A 10,529-nucleotide genomic window follows, 5' to 3' on the forward strand; every position below is an offset into this window, starting at 1 on the left:
AAAGATAAAAGTATTTTTTGTTTGTTTTTTTTGTTATTGTAATATTTTAATATAATGTAAAATTTATTGATAAATATTATTTAGGAAATATGATTTATTTATTTTTATTGATGATAAAGTTAAGTTAATTAAATATAATTAAATTTGTTTAATTGTTAAAGTGTGAAAAGTAAATTGATGTAGGATTATATTTTGATATAATTAAATAAGAAGTTTCAATATTAAAATTATTTAAAAAAATATTTGAAAAGGTTAAGAAAGAAATTAGAAAATTGAAAAATAATAATTCAGTAAAGAAAATAATAGGTAAAAGGAGCATTTAAAATAAATAAAAGTAAGCCAGGAAAGAAAATTTGATGAAATTTTGAATATCATTAAAATTAAATAAACATGTGATGATAAGTATAAAATTTAAATAAATAATTATAACTTTGCAAATGTTATACAAAATGAACCTGTATGGGCAAAGGGGACCTAGATAGTACAAATGATGGCACTTGGTCGGGATTCACCTCGAAAAGGTACTATGACGATCAAGTAAGTACTCTGTGTAAAAAATGTATGTTTGTAAACTAATAAGAGCGTACCTTACAACTCTATGAAGGGTTTATTTATAGTGTTGGTTATGGACCCTTGTTGTGATGGGCTGAATATTAGTTATCCACTAATATGTATCGTGATCCTTGATTTGTAGGGAGATATATTGGTATATAGGTATGTTGGAATATCTGAAGGATATTTGTCCCATCTTTGTGTTAATCAATATTTAGCTCATTTGTCAGAGATATTTCCCGCATAATTCGGGACATGAATACGACTCACTAAGTGCCCTTGTAACTGTCGTTACTATCATTTATTAAGTGCATTGAGATGTTCCTTGACACGATCATTCAATAGCAAAGGTTGAGACTGTCTCGTCTGGTATCGACCGGTACACTTGCCCCCTAGTCTCAAGGGAATTGTTAATTGCTGAAGAGTCGTGAAGTGATCGTTGGAATCCTCGAGGTGAGATGTGACTGTTGGGCGCATTTAATGTTGTTAGAGATGTGACACAGGCTTTTTTGAAAAGTTGTTTGGTGGGTATTGTTTGATCGAAAAGATCTGACGGTTGGTAATTTATGACGTTTCATATGCTAAGTGGCAAGAACCCTTGGATGAAGGGTGATCTAATGGTGTCGGGCAACATATATCTTATTCTCTCTCTCCTTGGTTTTCTATAAATAGTGATGCCCATCAACGTTATAAGGTTTACTTCTTACTTACTGTGTTATAGATTTCAAAGAGCTTGCTCCGAGTGTCGAGTCTTCAAACAAGTTTTCTTTCGCATTTCTCTTTCAAAAGGTTAGTAATGTCTTCCTCTGTCGAGCCTTATAATCTTATTTTAAATATAGAATCTTCTGAGCCCACTCACATCGCATCTAGTGGTGTGAGAGATGTGAGTGGTTCGGATCACGCGGTCGACCTTGCGTCTGACTGTCTGAACTACGAGTGGGTTGATCCACGCGTCTTGGATGTCCCTATTTGTTTTAGGGCTCCAACCGCTTTAGATTGTTTTTATCTAATGTGTCTATCTTGAAGCCCGACTCCCCCTCGAACACGGTGGCGACCGATAGCTGTAGTCACACTGATTGGGTATGCCACGGTAAGGGAAAATGCTCCACATGATTTCTTTTTTGTATACAATACATTTTTTAATGATTTGCGTGTTATCCTTCCTTTTGATGAATTTACGATAGGGGTCATTCAGATCCTTAACGTTGCGCCAATTACATCCTAACTCGTGAGCGGCTCTCCAAGCATTTAGGATACTCTGCGATATATTTAGGTTAAAACCAACTCCTCAATCCTTTTTCTTTTACTACAACTCTTGACCGAACACTCCAGTGAGTTGGCTATCATTGCCAAACCGATTGGGGAGTTAATAGAAATGCTAAGTCTATCCCTATTTGTCGGCAAGACTCCCGAGGAAGAGCTGGAAAGAAATTTGGCCACTGTGGTCTAAACGAATTTGCTAGCTCACTAAAAGCCATGTTGGAAGCGATGGGATCACTTGATCACAAATTGCGCCAAGTTAGTGCTGAAGCTGGTGAGGCTAAAAAAAAGGTAGTGGCGTTGAGGGTCGAGCTAGAGGCGAGAAAGGCCAACCTTGCCAAGGTGGAGAATGAAGCCGCAAACAAAAAGAAAGCACTAATGGGAGAGTTGGAGGAGTGTCAATCATTCATTCTTCGTATAAGTAAAAATTGGTTCTATTAGGGCTCCGGTAAACATAATTTTTTCATAGCGTTTCGCTTGAGGACGATCGATAAGATATGAACAAGGACATCGTAGATAGCAAATTCATATCGGTCGGAGGAGATGAAGGCGACAATATGGAAAATGCTGAAGGTCAAGGGGATAATATCGACGGTTCGCAAGACAAGCCCGAACCCTCCTTAGAAGAGGAACCCTTGTAACTTTCAAACTTCGAATTTATTTGAAAATATATCTTGGGCCCGGGATGAGGCCATAAAATAATTAAACTATTGCACTATTCAATATATGCTTTTTTATTTCAACTTTCGTGTCATTTATAATGGCTGGCCGAGCCTTTAGATTCTTGTCAATGTTGATTGCAGAATATCAATAACTCATAGACATTGTGGAAACAACATGTATTAACGCCAAGCGTTCCTAAAAGTAGAATAACTCGATAGCTTGTCTTGAGCTTCATTAAATGACAATAATTGCTGAGGTCGAACGAATTTTTTTTATATGTTGAATTTGACTAATGTAATAACTTCATATGACCGATGAGTCTTAATGAACTGAGCACAGTAAAAAGATTCCTCTTTTATGAGTAAATTCTGCTCGAAAGGGGATGATATTTTGAACCCCTCATGACTTACTTATAACCACTAAGTACCTCGCAAATTGAGTAGGCTTTGTGGGCCCATGTAATTATCTGCAAAAGTTGATTTAATTGGTAATAAGAATGAATACCTTAATTGAAAGCGCATGTGTGTGACGAGTTTGTTGGTTAGAGCTACGTTGTTATAGATTAATTTAATTGTGTATGCGTCAACTGCCATTATCTAAGGGAAGACGTTCAGTCGGTAAGGGTCGCTACTAATTAAGTGGCTACCCCGGGCGGTTGGTCGATAAGGATCACTAATAGTTTAGCGGTTGTCGTTATTGAGTGATAGTTTGTTCGGTCGGTGAGGGTCACTAGTAATTAAGCGGTTGCCTCGATTGAGCGGTTGCCGTTATCGAGTGATAGTTTGTTCGGTCGGTGAGGGTCGCTGGTAGTTAAGCGGCTACCTCGACCGAGTGGTTGATCGATAAGGGTTGCTAGTAGTTAAGCGACTGTCATTATCGAGTGATAGTTGGTGGTTAGCGGTGGTCTTGTGGTCGTTAAGGGTCGCTAGTAATTGAGCGGTTGTCGTTATCGAGTGGTACCTGTTCAACAGAGTATAGAATATGCATGATAAGAATATATAATTTTAAAGTACCTCGTTAAAATCTTCTCGGTCGAAACCCCTCATATGGATAAAATAATCGAGCGAGGAAAGAGTACATCATCTTTATTGAAAATTGTCAACCGTAGTAAAATTTGAGATGCGTGGCTTTCCAAGTTCTCGGTGCCGATTTTCCTGATAAAATTCTAGATAATAAGCTTTGTCGGCCACTGTGTCTGAAATACAGAAAGGTCCTTCCAATTACTTAAGAATTTTCCTTCATTTTTCTGTGCGTTGCTACACATTCACCAAATTAAATCTCCTTTTTATAAGCTTTGTGGTATTACTTTTGAATTGTATCTTCTTGCCACTTGATCCTTGCATGGTTCTTCCCTTATTCTGCTTTTATCTCTAAACTCGTGATAACTGCCAATGTGTAGTATTTATAATTGAGAAAATTGAACACTTTGGAACTTAATATTTTCTTAATGTCAGAAAATTACCCTAATATGAGAATTATTGAATCCGATTATATACTTTTAACCAGGAAACGAATGAAGAAATTTAATCCCAATTTGTGTGTAAATTTTAGATGAATGTGAAGCATTAAAAAGAAAGAAAGCAAAGACTTATAGATTGGATCACAAGAAGAAATAAATAAGGATATTTAAAGGAAGCATCTCGCTCAAGCTAGAACATTTAGCTCATGCTAAAATTATTAAGATTAAGTTAATGGTGCAGTATTAAACTAGCTCAAGCTAGAATTGCTCGCCCAATCTAAAAGAACACCAAAAGATTTAGCCTAAGCTAGGTTTAACTAGCTTGAGCTATATTTCATTAAATAAATTTTGGAACAAGGTTAAAACAGAAGAGAGGAGGATTTTAGAGAGAGGTTAGTGAGAGAAAAAGAAAGAAACTTTGTTCTAGGGGAGATAAGGTAGCTCAGATAAGTCTTCTTATGCATTTCGAATCAAGAATGAAGATTGAAGAAGCTATCATGAGTGGCTAAGTGCTTTCAAACTTGGGATTGAATGTAATCTACTCTAATCAAATGTATTCTTGGTGATATATATATATATATAATATTATTTTTTCTACTTATTCTTGGTATTTTCGTTTAATGCAAATTTCTTGATTCTATCTGATCAATAGAGTCTTGATTTTGATCCTTAAATTTATCTAGAAAGTATTTTTAAGGATATGAAATAGACGAAAATACTTGATAACTTGTGATGCTAGGAGTAGATTTCAGGATATTAACCGCATCATAATTTTGTTCATAAAGCTGGATGATTTGTTAGATATCTGAGGAATCAGTGTTTGAGAAATTGTCTTATGAATTTCATCTGTGAGGAATCAAGGTGAATGACTTTAAATTATAGCATCAAGAATGAGTAGTTTTGAGTATTATATATTGTATTATTCCAAAATATAGATGATAGAGATAGAAGCAATTCAATCCCAAGTATTTTTATTTGTATTTGATAAGTTAGTTTCGTTACTTGTTGAATCAAATCATAAATTGGGTTATTTCTAGTAAAAGTGTTAATTTGGTTATTAACAAGTTTCACAATTATTTTCTATAGTTAATGATTTTTATAACAAAACAACTTAATTAAAATTGTTCCCTGTGGGTTCGACATTCGTACTTTAAATAGTACTATATTACAGTTGATTTGGTATACTTGCCGAGGAAAATCAACAAGTTTTTGGCGTCGTTGCCAGGGAACAATTTCTTTTAAGAATTTCTTACGTATAACTTATTGAGTATTGTGAATAGATAATTGTTTAGATCTTATTCTGTTATCATGTGTTAATCCTTGCTTGAGTTGTCTTAGATATATACTATTGCGAGGACAAGTTCCTAAAGATAAATTGGAATTTGATCCAAAAATTGAGTAGAAAGCTAGACAAAATCGGAGCAATAAGAGAAAAGAAAAGAAGAAGCAAGGACAAGCAAAAGGAGAATCTTCCAAATAGAGAAAATGGCTGATAATAGAGAAAATCCACTTAGAAGGACACTGGGAGACTACGCCATGCAACAAGGACCGAGGCATTTCTCCAACATAGTCATACCTTCTGCCACCATATCATTAGAAATTAAGTACGCCTTTCTTAGCTTAATCAGTACTCATCAATTCACTGGAATGGATCACAAAGACCCTTATACTCATTTATCCACATTCTATGAGTTGGTTAGGACCACAGGCTTTGAGGAAAATGATATTGAATCTGTTTATCTGCATTTATTTCCTTTCTAACTGGTAGGAAAAACAAAAGAATGGTTAAAGTCGCATCCAAACCAGAAGTAACTAGAATGATGTAGAAGACAAATTCTTACATAGATTATTCCCACTCTCTCGATATATCAAGGTTCAGCCTGATATCTCCAAATTCAGGCAAGGGACAAATGAACCTTTTTGTAAAGCTTGGGAACGTTTTAAAGTGATGTTAAGAAGGTGTCCTAATCATGGCTTTGAAGATATTGCTCAGTTGAACATATTCCACAATGGTTTGAGGCTTGATACTAAAATGATCTTGGATGCTGTAGTAGAAAGTACAATAATGACTGTTGATGCAGACAAGCTACAAGAATCATTGATGCCTTAGCCTCAACAGATGACCAAGCTCAACATGATAGACATACAATGCAAAAGAAAGGTGTGTTGGATCTTAGTATTTCAGATGCACTTCTAGCACTGAATACAATTTTGAATCAACAAATTGAGGCATTAACCAAGCAAATGTCAAAATCGCCTCAACAGTTACATGCAGTAAATTCTTCTTCAAGTCAGAATCAAGCTCTGAAATGTTATTTTTGTGGAGGAGATCATCTTAATGGACAAGGCTCTTATCAAAATCCATCAGAGGAAGAGGTTTAGTATATGAATAATCAAGGAAGGCAAGGTGACTTTTCATCTAACTATCCAAATAACATGGCTCAAGGGTGGAGGAATAATCCAAATCAAGGTTTTGGGTGGAAGCAAGAGGCTGGATCATCTAATAGGCAAGCTCCTTATCAGCAACAACCACATTATCCTTCAATCCATGAGAGAACATCAAAATTGGAGGATTAGTATATCAGAGGAAGAGGTTTAGTATATGAATAATCAAGGAAGGCAAGGTGGCTTTTCATCTAACTACCCAAATAACATGGCTCAAGGGTGGAGGAATAATCCAAATCAAGGTTTTGGGTGGAAGCAAGAGGCTGGATCATCTAATAGGCAAGCTCCTTATCAGCAACAACCACATTATCCTTCAATCCATGAGAGAACATCAAAATTGGAGGATACTTTTGAGAAGTTCATGCAAGCCTCTGTATCCAATCACAAAAATACTGGAGCATCAATACAGAATTTGTAGCACAGGTGGGGTAGTTGGCTAAATAGTTAGCTGATAATCAAGGAAGTCAATTTTCAACCAATACACAAACCAATCTCAAGGAGCATTGCAAGTCTATCACTACCAGAAGTGGGAAAGTTATAGGAAAAGGAATTGGGCATAATTTAGTTGTTGAGGAGGAGGTTTTAAAAGAGAAAGAGATTGAAAAAGAATAGATTGAATGTGAGGGAGGAGAAAGAAGGAGTAAGGAAGATGTTGTAGATATTGGAGAGAAAATAGAAAAAATAAAAAAAGTGAAAAACAAGATAAGAATGTTCGTATAAAAGATGTACCTTATCCACATGCTCCTACAAAGAAATACAAAGAAAGACAATTTTCAAGATTTATGGATATCCTCAAAAGATTGCAAATTAACATTTTGTTTACTGAAGCTTTAGGGCAGATGGCTACATATGCTAAATTCATGAAGGAATTATTGACAAAGAAAAGAAAATCCAATGGCCAGGAGATAGTTGAATTGGAAGTTGAATGCAGTGCTATAATTCAAAAATCATTACCACAAAAATTTAGAGATCTTTGGGAGTTTCACTTTGCCAGTTACCAGAGGAAATCTCACTGTTGGGAAGGAAATTATTAGATCTTGGAGCTAGTATTAATTTGAAGCCTTTATCAATGTTGAAGAAAATTGGAGATGTAGAAGTGAGACCAACAAAAATGACTTTGTAGTTGGTTGATAGATCAAACAAATATCCACATAGAATAGTTGAAGATCTATTGGTAAAGGTAGATAAATTTGTATTCCCAGTAGATTTTGTTGTTATAGATATTAAAGAAGATGCTGAAGTACCTTTAATATTGGGAAGACCATTCATGAAAACTGTCAAAGTTATAATTGATGTAGACAAAGGAAAATTGACGGTTTGTGTTCAAGATGAAGAAGTAAGATTTACTATTTTTGAAGCAATGAAGTATTCAAATTATCAGAAAAAGTGTTTCAGAGTGGACGTGATTGATGATATTTGTTTTGAAACTCAGAAAAAATGTTTGACGGTTGAACCTTTAATGAAAGCTACCATGGGTAGTATTGAAGGCGTAGATGAAGGGGAAAGAAAAGAAATACAAGACTGTGTGAAAGAATTAGATAAGTCTAAAGAGATTCTTTATGATGCTAGTCAAAAACAAGATCTGATCAAAGAAGAAATTTCTCAACCTCAGAAGCTAGAATTGAAACAACTACCAGCCTATTTGAAATATGTATTTTTGGTAGAAAATGAGGAGAAACCAGTCATTCTCAACAAATCTCTAACAACAGAAGGAGGAAGTAGCTGCACTTGAATCAGGAGTAATAGATGAGTTTCCTGATGAAAAACACTTTACAATTCAAGAAAGGCCATGTGTTGAACATGGGAGGTTTGATGTTTCAAATCCACAGGAAACTTGAAGTTGTGCTGCTTTTTGGTTTGGGTTTAGATTAGATTGTTTAGAATCTTTGTAAAAGATCAGTTTTTAATCCTTGCACAAAGCTTGACCAATCAATTTTAAAGAAACAAAGTATTTTTCCAAGCAAAGGAAAAACAACCGATTGAATTATCGATATAATCGGTTGTTTGTCACTTAAATGGCTTAAAGGTTTTGAAATTGTCTTTTGAATTGGTTATGCAACTCTTTGACCCATTCAACCGGTTAAATCGTGATTTCAAACGGTTAAATGTGTGTTTTCATAACAGTTTTTTGAAAACATGTTTTAACTGTTTTGATGTGAGCAAAACGGCTTTAGCTGATTAAAACTGCCTTAAACGGCTAGATTTCAAGTGCTATAAATATAACCCTTCTTTCAAAGAAAAACATAATACAAAAAAATACAACAAGTTTTGATACAGATTTAAGATCAAAGAGAGAGATTAGTTTTTGAAAGAAGTTTTTCAAAGTTGCAAGATTGTTGTTCAAGCTTTGCTTTCGTAACAAGATCTGATCATAGGGTTTCCTGTTTTGTGCAAATTCAGGTGTTTTCTATCCTTGTCTAGATACTTGTAATTGTATTTCCTTTATCTGGAATTGTGTTTGAAATCCTGTAAAGACAGAGAGTGTTATGTCTTGAGGTGTTTGGTGTTGCAAAGAGGGTCAATGGATTTTGTGGTATTTCAAGGTCACCTCTTTGTGGTGTGTTGTTGTAATCTGGATTTGATTGCTAGTGAAACTCAAAGGTTGTTCTGAGAACTGGATGTAGCTCAAGAGTGAGTGAATCAGTATAACTCCTGTTGTGTAAATCTCTCTATCTCTATCACCTTACAACTGTTTGATTTTATTTTGTTTTAGCTGCTGATATAAACAACCGGTTAAATCGTGATTTTAACTCATTAAAATTCTAAAAATCAGTTTTTGTATCATTGTTTAATTGCTTTCCTTAATTGCTTATCTGTGATTGTTTGATAAAGATTCATTCTTAATCAAGTCTTTGCGAAAATCTTTCATAAACAATTCATCCCCCCTCTTGTTTAAGCCATCAATTCTTACACCATGGTTTGCAGATATGGCAAATTTTATAGCTGCATGAGTAGTTCGTGAAGATTTTGGATGGTATGATCCTTATCTATTCAAAGTTGGTGCAGATAATTTGATAATGAGATGTGTTACAAGAGATGAAGCTAAAAAGTTTTTATGGCATTGTCACAATTCACCATGTGGAGGTTATTTCAATGGAGAAAAGGACTGTAGAAAAAAATGTTACAATCTGGATTTTATTGGCCAACTCTGTTCAAAGATGCACATGAACATGTTCATAAGTGTGATAGTTTCAAAAGAACTGGAGTTATTACCAGAAGGCATGAAATAACATTACAGAACATTCAACAGGTTGAAGTATTTGATTGCTGGGGAATTGATTTTATAGGACCACTGTCATGATCATTCTCAAATGAGTATATCTTAGTGGCAATCGAGTATGTCGCCAGATGGGTGGAAACAGCTGCAACTCAGAAAGTTGATGCCAAAATTGTGATCAAATTTCTCAAGAGAAATATATTTACCAGGTTTGGTACTCCTAGAGTTCTGATAAGTGATGGAGGTTCACACTTTTGTAATGCTCATCTTCAAAAGGTTTTAGAACACTATGGAGTTAGACATAAAGTAGCAACAACCTACCATCCTCAAACTAATGGTCAAGCAGAGGTTTCTAACAGGGAAATTAAGAAGATTTTGGATACTATTTCTTCCAGAAAGGATTGGTCTAACAAGCTTGATGAAGCTTTCTAGGCTTATAGAACAACATTTAAAACACCTAAAGCTTTGTCTCCATTCTAATTGATATATGGTAAGGCATGTCCTCTTCCGGTGGATTTGGAACACAAAGCATACTGGGCAATCAAGTTCTTAAACTTTGATCCTAAGGCTGCTGGAGAGAAAAGAAAAGTAAAATTTCATGAACTTTAATAAATGAGATTCAATTCTTACCAATCTTTGAAACTTTATAAGGATCGAGTCACATTTTATCATGATAGAAACTTTTTGAAAAGAACTTTTGACCCAATGCAATTGGTGTTGTTATTTAGTTATAGGTTGAGGCTTTTCCCTAGAAAACTCAAATCAAAGTTGTTCGGACCATTCCAAGTTAAGCAAGTAAAACCATATAGAGCAGTGGAATTGGAAGATCCTGCCTAAAAAAGAAGTTGGGTGGTCAATGGACAAAGAGTGAAACATTATTTTGGTGGTGAAGTTGAAAGGTACACAACTATATTCCACCTGAATGAACCTTAA

The 10,529-nt window shown here is 34.9% G+C and overlaps 2 pseudogenes; one reads left to right on the forward strand and one right to left on the reverse strand.

Moving 5' to 3' along the window:
• The first annotated feature begins 5,419 nt into the window (after nt 1-5,419).
• On the forward strand, nt 5,420-10,529 carry LOC150029505 (uncharacterized; annotated as a pseudogene).
• Nucleotides 5,806-5,911, reverse strand: LOC137816789 (small nucleolar RNA R71; annotated as a pseudogene).

This window comes from Phaseolus vulgaris, chromosome 1, assembly GCF_051622355.1.
Source record: "Phaseolus vulgaris cultivar YP4 chromosome 1, ASM5162235v1, whole genome shotgun sequence".
Classification (NCBI taxonomy): domain Eukaryota; kingdom Viridiplantae; phylum Streptophyta; class Magnoliopsida; order Fabales; family Fabaceae; genus Phaseolus; species Phaseolus vulgaris.